Source organism: Arachis hypogaea, chromosome 13 (genome assembly GCF_003086295.3).
Source record: "Arachis hypogaea cultivar Tifrunner chromosome 13, arahy.Tifrunner.gnm2.J5K5, whole genome shotgun sequence".
Lineage (NCBI taxonomy): Eukaryota > Viridiplantae > Streptophyta > Magnoliopsida > Fabales > Fabaceae > Arachis > Arachis hypogaea.
The window spans coordinates 111,214,165-111,228,515 of NC_092048.1; the positions used below are offsets into that span (position 1 = coordinate 111,214,165).

Below are 14,351 nucleotides of genomic sequence, written 5' to 3' on the forward strand. Positions count from 1 at the left end.
GCCCTTGTCTATATATGATGCTTTAAGGCTTCCTCCCTTAAAAAGGTCGGCAGCTCGTTTTGTGTTAGCAGATAAAAGCATTATTACAGTGGTTGGGATTGCTGAAGATGTGTTAGTGAGCATTAAGGGGATCACGTTTCCTATTGACTTCTATATCTTGGAAATGTCCCAAAATGACTCAGGAAAGCCTTCATCAATCCTGCTTAGAAGATCGTTTTTGAAAACTTCGAAGTTCAAGCTGGATGCCTTTTCGGGAACCTATTCTTTTGAGGTAGATGGCAGAACAGTGAGCTTCAACCTGGATGAAGCTATGAAGCATCCTCCGGAAGATCACTCCATATTCCAATGCGACATCATTGATGATATTATAGCTGCAACTCACCAGGAAGAAATGGAAGAGAGTCACCTGGAGCAAGATCCAAGTGTGGGGACACCCTCTGAACATACTGAAGATTCATTACCATTTTCACTAGTCCCAGATGATCCAGAGCCAAGCCAGGAGTAAAAAATGGAATTAAAGCCCCTTCCTCCACACCTCAAGTATGCTTACCTTGGGGACAAGCAGAAGTTCCCAGTTATCATTGCGAGGGAGCTCACTTTCCAACAAGAGAACAACTGCTTAGTGTATTGAGAATGCATAAGAAAGCAATTGGATGGAGCTTGGCAGATATAGTAGGCATCAGCTCTCAAGTTTATGAACACAGAATATTCTTAGAAGAAGGAGCAAAGCCTGTCCGACAACCTCAGCGAAGATTGAATCCAACCATCTTAGAAGTTGTCAAGAAGGAAGTAACCAGACTACTTGAAGCAAATATCATTTACCCCATTTCAGATAGCGAATGGGTCAGCCCAGTACAAGTGGTGCCCAAGAAGTCTGGAGTAACAACAATAAGGAATGAGCAGGGAGAACTTCTGACAACCAGTGTACAGAACTCATAGAGAGTTTGCATTGACTACAGGCGTCTCAACCAAGCCACTCGCAAGGATCATTACCCCTTGCCATTCATTGATCAGATGCTTGATCGCCTGTCAGGTAAATCTCATTACTGTTTTTTTAGACGGTTATACAGGTTATTTTCAAATCTATATAGCTCCTGAAGATCAGGAAAAGACTACTTTTACATGTCCTTTTGGGACTTATGCTTATAAGAGAATGCCCTTTGGCTTATGCAATGCACCAGCCACTTTCCAAAGGTGCAGAATGAGTCTTTTCTCTGATCTCATTGAGACCTGTATGGAAGTTTTTATGATGACTTTAGCATATATGGTGATTCATTTAGCCTCAGCTTGGATAGTTTATCTAGAGTATTGGACAGGTGTGTTAGTTCAAACCTTGTTTTAAATTTTGAAAAGTGTCATTTTATGGTGAAACAAGGAATTGTTCTAGGACATGTTGTTTCTGATACTGGTATCTCTGTAGACCCAGCAAAGGTGGATGTTATTTCTAGTTTACCTTACCTCTCCTCTGTGAGGGAAGTTCGTTTGTTCCTTGGCCATGCAGGTTTTTAGAGGAGATTCATTAAGGACTTCAGTAAGGTAGCACTACCCTTATCCAAATTCCTGCAGAAAGACATCGAGTTCAAGTTCAGTGAGGATTGCAAATAGGCATTTGATAAGCTGAAGACCGCCCTGACTCAAGCTCCGATTGTGAGGGGACTGATAAACCACTATTTTATGGTTTATCTTATACTCAATTGAGTGGTTTTTATCAATCTTTTATACACTTATTCATACTATTTGCATGGTTTTACATTTGCCTTCCTGATTTTGTGCTATGATTGAAAACATGCTTCTTTGGACTTATATTTGCTAATATTAATCCTCTCTTATTACCATTAGATGCCTTGATATGTGTGTTAAGTGATTTTCAGAGTTTATAGGGCAGGAATGGCTCAGAGGAAGGAAAGGAAGCATGCAAAAGTGGAAGGAATACAAGAAGTTGGAGAAATTGCTAAGTTGTCCAGCCTGACCTCTTCGTACTCAAACGGCTATAACTTGAGCTACAGAGATCCAAACTACGCGGTTCTAGTTGCGTTGGAAAGCTAACGTCCGGGGCTTCGATTTGATATATAATATGCCATAGTTACCCTGACGCTAGGCGACGCAAACGTGTGCTCCATGCGGACACGTCGCAGTTCCGAAAATCAGTGTGGCAGATTTCTTCTCCAGCGATTTCTGGGCTATTTTCGACCCAGTTTTCGGCCCAGAAAATACAGATTAGAGGCTATAAAGTGGGAGAATGTATCCATTCATAAAAATAAGCTTTCATATTCACAATCTTAGGATTAGATGTAGTTTTTAGAGAGAGAGGTTCTCTCCTCTCTCTTAGGATTTAGAATTAGGATTCTTTTCACTTTATGATTATTTCATCTTTTGCGATCACAGATTCAATGTTCCTTTTATTTATTTTTCTAATTTAATTTATGAACTTCCATGTTAGATTTAATTTCTTTTATTGATGCAATTCGAGGTATTTTCAGATTTAATTTTGCTTTGCTTATATGAATGCTTTTAATTTAATTTAGATATTTTTCCTTTTGGCTTTGGTTAAATAATTGGTGACTCTTGAGTTATCAAACTCATTGTTGATTGAAAATTGGAATTCTTCAAGAATTAATTCGAGTTCCAATAACTCTAACTTTTCCCAAGGAAAGACTAGGACCTGAGGAATCAAAAATTAATTCATCCACTTAACTTACCTTCATAGTTAGAGGTTAACAAAGTGGGAGAAAAATCTAATTCTCATAACAATTGATAAGGATAACTAGGATAGGACTTCCAATTCCTCATACCTTGCCAAGAGTTTATTTTATAGTTATTTATTTATTTTATTCTTCTTATCATTTAACATACTGCTTCCTTACTTTCAAAACCCCCAATTTACAAGACTCATAACCAATAATAAGAACATACTTCACTGCAATTCCTTGAGAAGACGACCCGAGGTTTAAATACTCGGTTATCAATTTTAAAGGGGTTTGTTACTTGTGACAACCAAAATGTTTGTAAGAAAGGTTGATTGCTTAGTTTAGTAACTATACTTGCAACGAGAGTTTACTATAACTTCTAAACCATCAATCTCCCGTTCTTTCAAAATGGCGCCGTTGCTGGAGAATTGCAAACGTGTGCCTTATTATTGGTTATTGTAAATATTTACTTTTAAATTGACTTTTTCGAAAAAAAAATTTTTTCAGATTTTTATTTTAAAAATTTTTATCTTATCCTATCTTATTTTAAAAAAAATTCAATTTTCAAAATTTAAAAATTCAACTTTTAAAATTTCAAATTTTAATCTTCAAATTTCAAATTTAAAAATCCAAAATTCAAATTTTAATTTTCAAATTCAAAAATTTGAATTTCAAATTTTCTTTTATTTTTGTTTTTAAATTTTTATTAACTAACTATGAGTTCTCACCCCTCTCGCTTTGAGTTTGGTTCCAATGTTGTTACAAGGAATGGAAATTATAACAGGAACATGCATCAAGGTCAAAACAATCAGAGATAGAAGGAGCCACGAGGATCTGATCAACCCTTCCGGCAACAACACCTTCCACAGTACCACAGACAAAGACCATTCCATGATGCATACCAAGACAATAATTATGGTGGACCCTTCCGTGACAACCAACATCCACCAAATTACTATAGTCAAGAGCCATTCCAGGGGGCATACCAAGATGATAGATATGATGGACCCCCATCATATGCCTATGAGCCTCCTCAACACAACTTTGAACCACCACACTCACAAGCCAACTACCACCATTCACCTTCATATGATCCTAACCCTCATCCACCACACCAACCACCTTATGAGCCATATGAACCATATATAGAACCACCCCAATTCCAACCCAATTACTCCCAAGAACCACCACCTCAATATTTTCCATCTCTATATCCATCAATCCAAGAGCACTATGATCCTACTTATGATATCCGAGCGCAACAAGAATCAAGGGATCGTCTCACGGAAACATGTGCAAAACTTCAAGCAACCCTTCGCCAACTGGATCAAGCGATAAATCGATTACCTTCACGACGTTCGGACACTCAAGGAAGCAATCTAATGAAGAACGTAGCATGAAGGAGATATTAGAAACTCCGGTGGACAGTGAGCAGCACGATTTTATATTGAAACAATTGGAAGAAGCTACGCCTGCCATTAAGGAGGAAGAAGTGGTTGAAGACTTAGGAGATGCAGAACCTCCATGGGAAACTCCAGCCATAGAACCTCCTTCAAAGACGTTTGAAATTGATTTTGAGGAGGGTGTACAACCTCCAAGGCATATCATGGCTAAAGACTTTGAAGAGGTTGATCAAGAGATGGAAATTCAAGAAGAAAAAGCACTACCTCCCATGCCCTTGGTAAGTAATGAAGAAGAGATTGAATTGGAAGAAAGCTACCAAGAGGAAGAGGTTGAAATTAAAGAAGTTTTCAAAGAGGTGAAAGTTGTCAAAGAGCACAAGGGAGTGGAGCTTGAAATCACCTTGCCAAAGTTATTGGAGACTCCTCCCCCTAAGTTGCCATCATCCTTCACAACATTCAAGTGGGTAAAATTCATATCTCTTAGCTTTCTAATCCCACTTGAATATGGGCTACTGGAGATGGATGGTCAACTTAGAGCTCTTTGTGGCATTAAGAGTAAGAGGAAGATGGCCAGTGGTAAGAATTGTCCTGCAAGGTTCATTATGGTTGGAAGCTTTAAGTTTAAACGCAAAGGTTGGTGTAAAGCTCAACTGAATGGGTCTCAGAAGTTGTTTGGCCGCTTTAGTGAGAATTCAGATTGCTTGCTACCCGGATGGAATCATAATGATCAACACAAAGACGGGTGCAAAAGCAAGATTTGGGACCCCGGAATTCAGTCTAGAAATCAACACTCTTGGGGCCTTGTCACTTGCTTTAACTTACTTGAAGGCTTTCTGCGCCTAGTTTGGGATCCCGGAGGTTACTGGAAGTACAAACACTGGTGGGGATTCTTGGATGAATACAAGCATAAGCCACCATAACAGGGAGCTCACCAAATGTCCAACTTAAGGACTCTAACTAAAAGTGCTAGGTGGGAGACAACCCACCATGGTATGATCGTCCCTTTTTCAGTTTTAATTCTAGTCTGTTTTGTTTGTTTTTGAGTTTTATTTTATTCTATTTTCATTGAACCTGGAATTACTCATAGCATCCATACTATCATTGCATTTTGCATCCTGCATAAAAAAAAAAGCACGCATGCGATGCGGCAGCGTCGCTGACGCGTTCGCGTCACTAGTGCGTTTTGAAGAAAAGAGATTGAACAGAGAGTCACGCAAAAGCGTGGCTGGAGGCGTGCCTTTAGCACAGATTGTTCCACGCGACCGCGTCAATGACGCGTCCGTGTCATGTGGAAAAAACGCCTCCCACGCGTCCGAGTCACTTACGTGGCCGCGTGACCTGAAATTCGACGTGAAAAGGGTGCATGGCCGAAAGTTGTGCTGGAATGGGGCTGGACTCGTGCTGGAAGCCCAAGCCCTACCACGCGACCGCGTGCCCCACGCGGCCGCGTCGTTTTCAGAAAATGGCCATTCACACGATCGCGTCACCCGGATTTTTGGCAAAAAGAGTTTCGAACAGAGAGTTGCGCAAACGCAAGGCTGCACTCGCGCCAATCGCACAAATCAGGCCACGCGATCACGTGACCCACGCGTCCGCGTCACATGCGCCGCACAGAATATCCAGATCAGCCAAAATATCTTATCTTTTCTTCTCCAAATCCTTATTTTTCTTATTTTTTTCTAATCCTAATTTCTTCTATCTTTTCTTCTTTCTTTCTTACTTTATTTCTTTCACTTCTCATTCCTTTTCCCCTTCATTCTATTTTACTTACTTTATTTGTATATTTCATTCATTACATTTTAATTTTGTGCATATTTTTCTTTTCTATATTCATTATTTTCTTTCATTGGTGTTAAATTTTCTTATTCAACTGTTACATCTTTTCTTGAATTATTCTGGTGCTTCATAACTTGTTTTATTCTGATTAGGTAGTATCAATTATATGTCAATGCCAATTTTTATAATACTGGTATTCCTTTTTCATTGACATGAACTTATATTGATATTTTCATTACCCACACTCCTCCCCTTTGTTGCAATTTTGTACTACTGGTATGCCATGGCTTATATTGCTTTCTCACGTATATGTTGAAGCTTCCATGTAAATGAGACCCTTTTCATTTGGCATTAACCCACCCATACTTCATTTATTTTCTTATCTCTATTTCTGGGTTACTTTTCTTCCCTTTTTCTTTCAGGATGGCCACCCAGAAGGGAACCGGAAGACATTTACATGGGGAGACAGACAAGTCCATCTGCACAATCTTTGGAGAAAAGCGTCAGTTGGAACAACCCGTCCACTTGTACATCTTAGCATGCACCGAGGACGGTGCAATCTTTAAGTGTGGGGAGGTTGATACCGATCTCCATGGGTTAGTATTTTCTTCTCAACACCAATATTTTATTTTCTTTGTTAATTGCTACATTTGCATATTTAATTGCATGTTTGTTTGATTTTATGCATTTAGTTACCACTTGGTTGAAGTAATATTTTCTTTTTCAAGAAATTTTTATAGTATTTCACTAATTTAAATTAAAAATTTTTTTATTAAAACTTGTTTGAAGTTGTATTTGGAACATAGTTTAAAAAGCTAAGAACACACAACCTGTGAGATTTTGAGCTTATTTATATGGTTACATTATTTAACCATAAATTTTTATTCTTGTGTGTTTTCTTCTCTATAATTACAATCTTTGCTTTGTTCCATTCTATATGTCCATTATTTAGTGTATTTACATGCTTGCATATGATTGAGGCCATTATTTGATTCTAGCTCACTTATCCCAAATTAGCCTACCTTTTACATCACCATTGTTAGCCCCCTTGAGCCTTTAAAACCCCTCTTATTCTATAAACCACATTACTAGCCTTAAGCAGAAAAATAAAATAAAAATTTCAAGTTGAATCCTTGGTTAGCTTAAGATAGAAATTGTGTAATTGTTTAAGTGTGGGGAACCTTATAGGAACATGGATGATAGAAACAAAGATAGAAAGTTAAAAAGAATAAAAATGTTTCAAAATAAAATTTTGGGAAGCATGCTCATGTGAAATCAAAGTAATTAAATTACCATATGTATTAAAAAAAAATTTATATTTTATTTCAGTACCCAAATAAGGGGATACAAAAGAATTTTCCAAATGCAAAAAAAAAAATAAAAATAAAAAAAAAGCAAAAAAAAAAGCAATGCACATGGGATAAAAATTAAAATTAAGGCATGAGCATGTAACATAAAAAGTGGGAAAAACTGGGTAAATAGGTAAAGAAAACTTTGAATTATAAAGTATGTATATGTTAGGTGAGATCTTAGACTAATCAAGGATTCACTTTATAAAGCTCACTTGGCCATACATATATCCTTACCTTTACCTCAGCCCCATTACAACCTTAAAAAGACCTCATGATGTTTGCATTGGTACATTAAATATTTGTTGATTGGTTAGATGAAGAACAAAGTTTAGAAAGCATGATTAGAGAAGAGTAGAGTGAATTACCCTATACACTTGAGAGACTAGAGTGATATACACTACCAGTGAGGGTTCAAGGCTTGATTCTATGTTCCCTGCTTTCATGAGCTGTCTTCTTACAAGTTTACTTGCTTTTTATTGTACGATTTGAATTAGTGGAAATTAGTTTGTATTTGTCTTGGGGAACTTGTTTGCTTTTAACTAAGTAGGTAGAAACATTTTGCATGTAGTTGCATTCATACAGATAGGTTGCATTTCATACATTCTATCATTCATCTTCACTCATTTATAGCTTCTCTTGAGCTTAGCATGAGGACATGCTAATGTTTAAGTGTGGGGAGGTTGATAAACCACTATTTTATGGTTTATCTTATACTCAATTGAGTGGTTTTTATCAATCTTTTATACACTTATTCATACTATTTGCATGGTTTTACATTTGCCTTCCTGATTTTGTGCTATGATTGAAAACATGCTTCTTTGGACTTATATTTGCTAATATTAATCTTCTCTTATTACCATTAGATGCCTTGATATGTGTGTTAAGTGATTTCAGAATTTATAGGGCAGGAATGGCTCAGAGGAAGGAAAGGAAGCATGCAAAAGTGGAAGGAATACAAGAAGTTGGAGAAATTGCTAAACTGTCCAGCCTGACCTCTTCGTACTCAAACGGCTATAACTTGAGCTACAGAGGTCCAAACTACGCGGTTCCAGTTGCATTGGAAAGCTAACGTCCGGGGCTTCGATTTGATATATAATATGTCATAGTTACCCTGACACTAGGCGACGCGAACACGTGCTCCATGCGGACGCGTCGCAGTTCCGAAAATCAGCGTGGCAGATTTCTTCTCCAGCGATTTCTGGGTTGTTTTCGACCCAGTTTTCAGCCCAGAAAACATAGATTAGAGGCTATAAAGTGGGGGAATACATCCATTCATAAAAATAAGCTTTCATATTCACAATCTTAGGATTAGATGTAGTTTTTAGAGAGAGAGGTTCTCTCCTCTCTCTTAGGATTTAGAATTAGGATTCTTTTAACTTTATGATTATTTCATCTTTTGCGATCACAGGTTCAATGTTCCTTTTATTTATTTTTCTAATTTAATTTATGAACTTCCATGTTAGATTTGATTTCTTTTATTAATGCAATTCGAGGTATTTTCAGATTAATTTTGCTTTGCTTATATGAATGCTTTTAGTTTAATTTAGATATTTTTCCTTTTGGCTTTGGTTAAATAATTGGTGACTCTTGAGTTATCAAACTCATTGTTGATTGAAAATTGGAATTCTTCAAGAATTAATTCGAGTTCCAATAACTCTAACTTTTCCCAAGGAAAGACTAGGACCTGAGGAATCAAAAATTAATTCATCCACTTAACTTACCTTCATAGTTAGAGGTTAACAAAGTGGGAGAAAAATCTAATTCTCATTACAATTGATAAGGATAACTAGGATAGGACTTCCAATTCCTCATACCTTGCCAAGAGTTTATTTTATAGTTATTTATTTATTTTATTCTTCTTATCATTTAACATACTGCTTCCTTACTTTTAAAACCCCCAATTTACAAGACTCATAACCAATAATAAGAACATACTTTCCTGTAATTCCTTGAGAAGACGACCCAAGGTTTAAATACTCAGTTATCAATTTTAAAGGGGTTTGTTACTTGTGACAACCAAAACGTTTGTAAGAAAGGTTGATTGCTTGGTTTAGTAACTATACTTGCAACGAGAGTTTACTATAACTTCTAAACCATCAATCTCCCGTTCTTTTAGGGACCAGACTGGAGTCAACCATTTGAAATCATGTGTGATGCTTCCAATCATGCAATAGGAGCAGCACTGGCTCAGCATGAAGGTAACGATCCTTTTGTAATTGCTTATGCATCTAAGACTTTAGATGCTGCTCAATCTAATTATACTACTACTGAAAAAGAGCTTCTAGCTATTGTTTTTGCTCTGGATAAATTCCGAACCTATTTACTTGGTACTAAGGTAGTAGTGTACTCATACCATGTAGCTCTAAAGTATTTATTGGCTAAAAAAGAGTTTAAACCAAGGCTAATACGTTGGATGCTACTGCTGCAAGAATTTGATTTGGAAATTAAAGATAGGAGTGGTAACCAAAATTTAGTGGCAGATCACTTGAGTCACCTTGAGCACATTACAGATGACTCCATTCCTATCAATGATACTTTCCCATTTGATAGCTTACAGGCAGTATTTGATGTAGTTCCTTGGTATGCACCTGTAGCTAATTATCTCGTTAGCCACACTTTTCCTCCAAACTTTACTAAACATCAGAGAGACAAGCTGAAAAGCGAATCCAAATATTATATATGGGATGATCCATATCTCTGGAGGTGTGGTGCTGACCAGGTAATTAGACGGTGTGTACCTCAATCAGAATTCCAGTCCATTTTAGAGGCTGATGAGCGGATAATTTATACGCTTTTTGGCATTATTTTTAGTATATTTTTAGTATATTTTAGTTAGTTTTTCTTATGTTTTTGTTAGTTTTTAAATAAAAATCACTCTTCTGGACTTTACTATGAGTTTGTGTATTTTTTTGTGATTTCAGGTATTTTCTGGCTGAAATTGAGGGACCTGAGCAAAAATCTGATTCAGAGGCTGAAAAAGGACTGCAGATGCTGTTGGATTCTGAGCTCCCTGCACTCGAAGTGGATTTTCTGGAGCTACAGAGATCCAAATTGGCGCGCTCTTAATTGCTTTGGAAAGTAGACATCCTGGGCTTTCCAGCAATATATAATAGTCCATACTTTGCCTAAGATTTGATGGCCCAAATAGGCATTCCAAGTCAGCTCAAGAATTCTGGCGTTTAACTCCAAAACTGGCACAAAAGTTGGCGTTTAACTCCAAAAAAAGTCTCTACAGATGGAAGCTTCAATTCTCAGCCCAAGCACACACCAAGTGGGCCCGGAAGAAGATTTATGCATTAATTACTCATTTCTGTAACCCTAGGCTACTAGTTTTCTATAAATAGGACCTTTTGCTATTGTATTTTCATGAATCTTTAGACGTTTAGTCCCTAGACCTTGAGGCTGGCCATTCGGCCATGCTTACACCATTATCACTTTTGTATTTTTAACGGTGGAGTTTCTACACACCATAGATTAAGGTGTGGAGCTCTGTTATTCTTCATGAATTAATACAAGTACTATTGTTTTTCTATTCAACTCAAGTCTATTTCTTCTCCAAGATATTCATTCGCACCCAAGAACATGATGAATGTGATGATTATGTGACACTCATCACCATTCTCACCTATGAACGCGTGACTGACAACCACTTCCGTTCTACATGCAAACAAGTTTGAATGTGTATCTCTTGGGTTTCTAATCTAAGATTAGAACCTTCGTGGTATAGGCTAGAATTATTGGCGGTCATTCTTGAGATCCAGAACGTCTAAACCTTGTCTGTGGTATTCTGAGTAGGATCTGGGAAGGGATGACTGTGACGAGCTTCAAAATCGCGATTGTTGGGCGTGTGACAGACGCAAAAGGATCAATGGATCCTATTCCAGCATGATCGAGAACCGATAGATGATTAGCCGTGCGGTGACAGCGTACGTAGAACATTTTCACTGAGAGGATGGGAAGTAGCCATTGACAACGGTGATGCCCAACATAAAGCTTGCCATGGAAAGGAGTATGAATGATTGGAAGAAGGCAATAGGAAAGCAGAGGTTCAGGAGGAACAAAGCATCTTCATACGCTTATCTGAAATTCCAACCAAAGAATTACATAAGTATCTCTATCTTTATTTTATGTTTTATTTATCTTTTAATTATCAATTCTCCATCACCATCTGAATTCGCCTGATTGAGATTTACAAGGTGACCATAGCTTACTTCAAGCTGACAGTCTCTGTGGGATCGACCCTTACTCACGTAAGGTATTACTTGGACGACCCAGTGCACTTGCTGGTTAATTATGCGGAATTGTGACAAAGTGTGATTCACGTTTGAGAACTCCAAGTCCTTTGCCACCATTGTTGATGATCACAATTTCGTGCACCAAATTTTTGGTGCCGTTGCCGGGGATTGTTTGAGTTTGGACAACTGACGGTTCATCTTGTTGCTTAGATTAGGTAATTTTATTTTATTTTTATTTTCGAAAAATTCAAAAAAAAATATTTTTCTATTTTGTTCTTCAGAGTTTTTAAGAATGAATTCTAGAGTTTCATGATGATCTGTTGAAGTCTGGCTGGCTGTGAAGCCATGTCTAATCTTATTGGACCGAGGTTTCAACTTATCATCATAAGAGCTTGTTGATTTCTATCAATTTTGCTGTTGTTAGCAATGATATGCTAAAGCTTGGCTGGCCATTGGCCATGTCTAGTGTTTTGGACCGGAGCTTTCATTGAAAGCTTGGCTGGCTAGTAAGCCATGTCTAATTCCTAGACCGGAGTCTTAGACTAACATTGCAATGATTCCTGGAACTCTTATTAAAAATTTTGAATCCCTTTATTTTCTTTTCCACTCAATTTTTGAAAAACCACAAAATTTTTTTATAAAATGATAAAAATAAAAAATATTTTATGTTTCTTGTTTGAGTCTAGTGTCAATTTTTAAGTTTGGTGTCAATTGCATGCCTCTAATTTTTGAAAATTACATGCATTATGTTCTTCATTAATCTTCAAGTTGTTCTTGATGATTTCATTGCTCTGATCTTTAAATTCTCTTGTTTTGTGTGTTTTGTTGTTTCTCATATGCATTCTCAATTTGTTAGTGTCTCTTATATGAAAAAATTTTTAAGTTTGGTGTCCTGCATGCATTGTTTGTTTGATTTGAGTTTCCTAAGATTAGTTGTATTTTGATTGTTTCTCATCATTGAAAAATTCAAAAAAAAAATTTTCAAAACTATGTCTTTTCAAGTCAATAATACAGAGAATTGAAGATTCAGAACATTCAGCAGAAGAATCAAACAGAAAAAGCTGGGTGTTCAAAACGCCCAGTGAAGAAGGAAAACTGGCGTTTAAATGCCAGCCAAAAAGGTAGGATTTTGGGCGTTAAACGCCAGAATGGATGCCATTCTGGGCGTTTAACGCCAGGATGACACTAGAAGGAAGATTTTGTTTTTAATTCAAATGTTTTTCAAATTTTCATAATTTTTCAAAATCAAATCTTTTTCAAATCATATCTTTTCAATCATATCCTTTCAAAATCAATTTCTTTTCATTTTTTATTATTTTCGAAAATCCTTGCTATAATTAATGATTTACTTCAAAATTTTCAAGTTGTTACTTGCCTATTAAGAAAGGATCAAATTTTAAATTCTAGAATTATATCTTCTAATTTCTTGTTAGTCAAGTAATCAACTTTAATTTTAAAAATTTCTCTTTTTTAATTTGATTTTCAATCATATCTTCTCAATCATGTCTTTTCAATCACATCTTTTTCAAAATTAACTCTCAATCATATCTTTTTGATTTCTAATTTCAAAATCTTTTTCAAAAATCACTTAATTTCTTTCCTAATCTTAATTTTCGAAAATCTCAATCAAATTTTCAAATTTCTTTTTATTATTTCAAAATATTTTTAATTTATTTTCGAAAATTCTTCCCCTCTTCTCACATCCTTCTATTTAAGGGACTAACACTCCTCCTCAAGGTGCAATTCGAACTCTATCCCTCTTGATAAGTTCGAATTCTCTTCTATCTACCTCCTCCTTCTATTCTTCTTTTCCTCTGACACCTCAAGGAATCTCTATACTGTGACATAGATGATTCCCTACTTTCTTGTTCTCTTCTCTTTCATATGAGCAGGAGAAAAGATAAAGGCATACTTGTTCAAGCTGATCCTGAACCTAAAAGGACCTTGAAGAGAAAGTTAAAAGAAGCTAAAGCACAATTCTCTCTAGAGGGCCTAACAGAGCTTTTCAAGGAAGAAGAAGCCATGGCAGCCGAAAACAACAATGCCAACAATGCAAGGAAGGTGCTTGGTGGCTTTACTGCACCTACTCCCAACTTCTATGGGAGAAGCATCTCAATCCCTGCCATTGGAGCAAACAACTTTGAGCTTAAGCCTCAATTAGTTTCTCTAATGCAACAGAATTGCAAGTTTCATGGACTTCCATTGGAAGATCCTCATCAGTTCTTAGCTAAATTCCTGCAAATCTGTGACACTGTCAAGACCAATGAGGTTTATCCTGAGGTCTACAGACTTATGCTTTTTCCTTTTGCTGTAAGAGACAGAGCTAGAACATGGTTGGATTCACAACCTAAGGAAAGCCTGAACTCTTGGGAAAAGTTAGTCAATGCCTTCTTGGCAAAGTTCTTTCCACCTCAAAAATTGAGTAAGCTTAGAGTGGAAGTCCAAACCTTCAGACAGAAGGAAGGTGAATCCCTCTATGAAGCTTGGGAAAGATACAAGCAATTGATCAGAAGGTGTCCTTCTGACATGCTTTCATAATGGAGCATCATAGGTATATTCTATGATGGTCTGTCTGAACTATCCAAGATGTCATTGGATAGCTCTGCTAGAGGATCTCTTCATCTGAAGAAGACGCTTGCAGAAGCTCAGGAACTCATTGAAATGGTTGCAAATAACCAATTCATGTACACTTCTAAAAGGAACCTTGTGAATAATGGGACAACTCAGAAGAAAAGAGTTCTTGAGATTGATACTCTGAATGCCATATTGGCTCAGAATAAAATATTGACTCAGCAAGTCAATATGATTTCTCAGAGTCTGTCTGGAATGCAAGCTACACCAGACAGTACTAAGGAAGCTTCCCCTGAAGAAGAAGCTTATGATCCTGAGAACCCAGCA

At 36.8% G+C, this 14,351-nt stretch overlaps 1 non-coding gene across 1 annotated transcript; it reads right to left on the reverse strand.

Moving 5' to 3' along the window:
• Positions 1–13,877: 13,877 nt before the first annotated feature.
• On the reverse strand, positions 13,878–13,985 carry LOC112739211 (small nucleolar RNA R71). The gene has a single exon (XR_003170149.1). It is a non-coding gene; the product is annotated as a small nucleolar RNA R71 (small nucleolar RNA).
• Between the last annotated feature and the right edge of the window lie 366 nt (positions 13,986–14,351).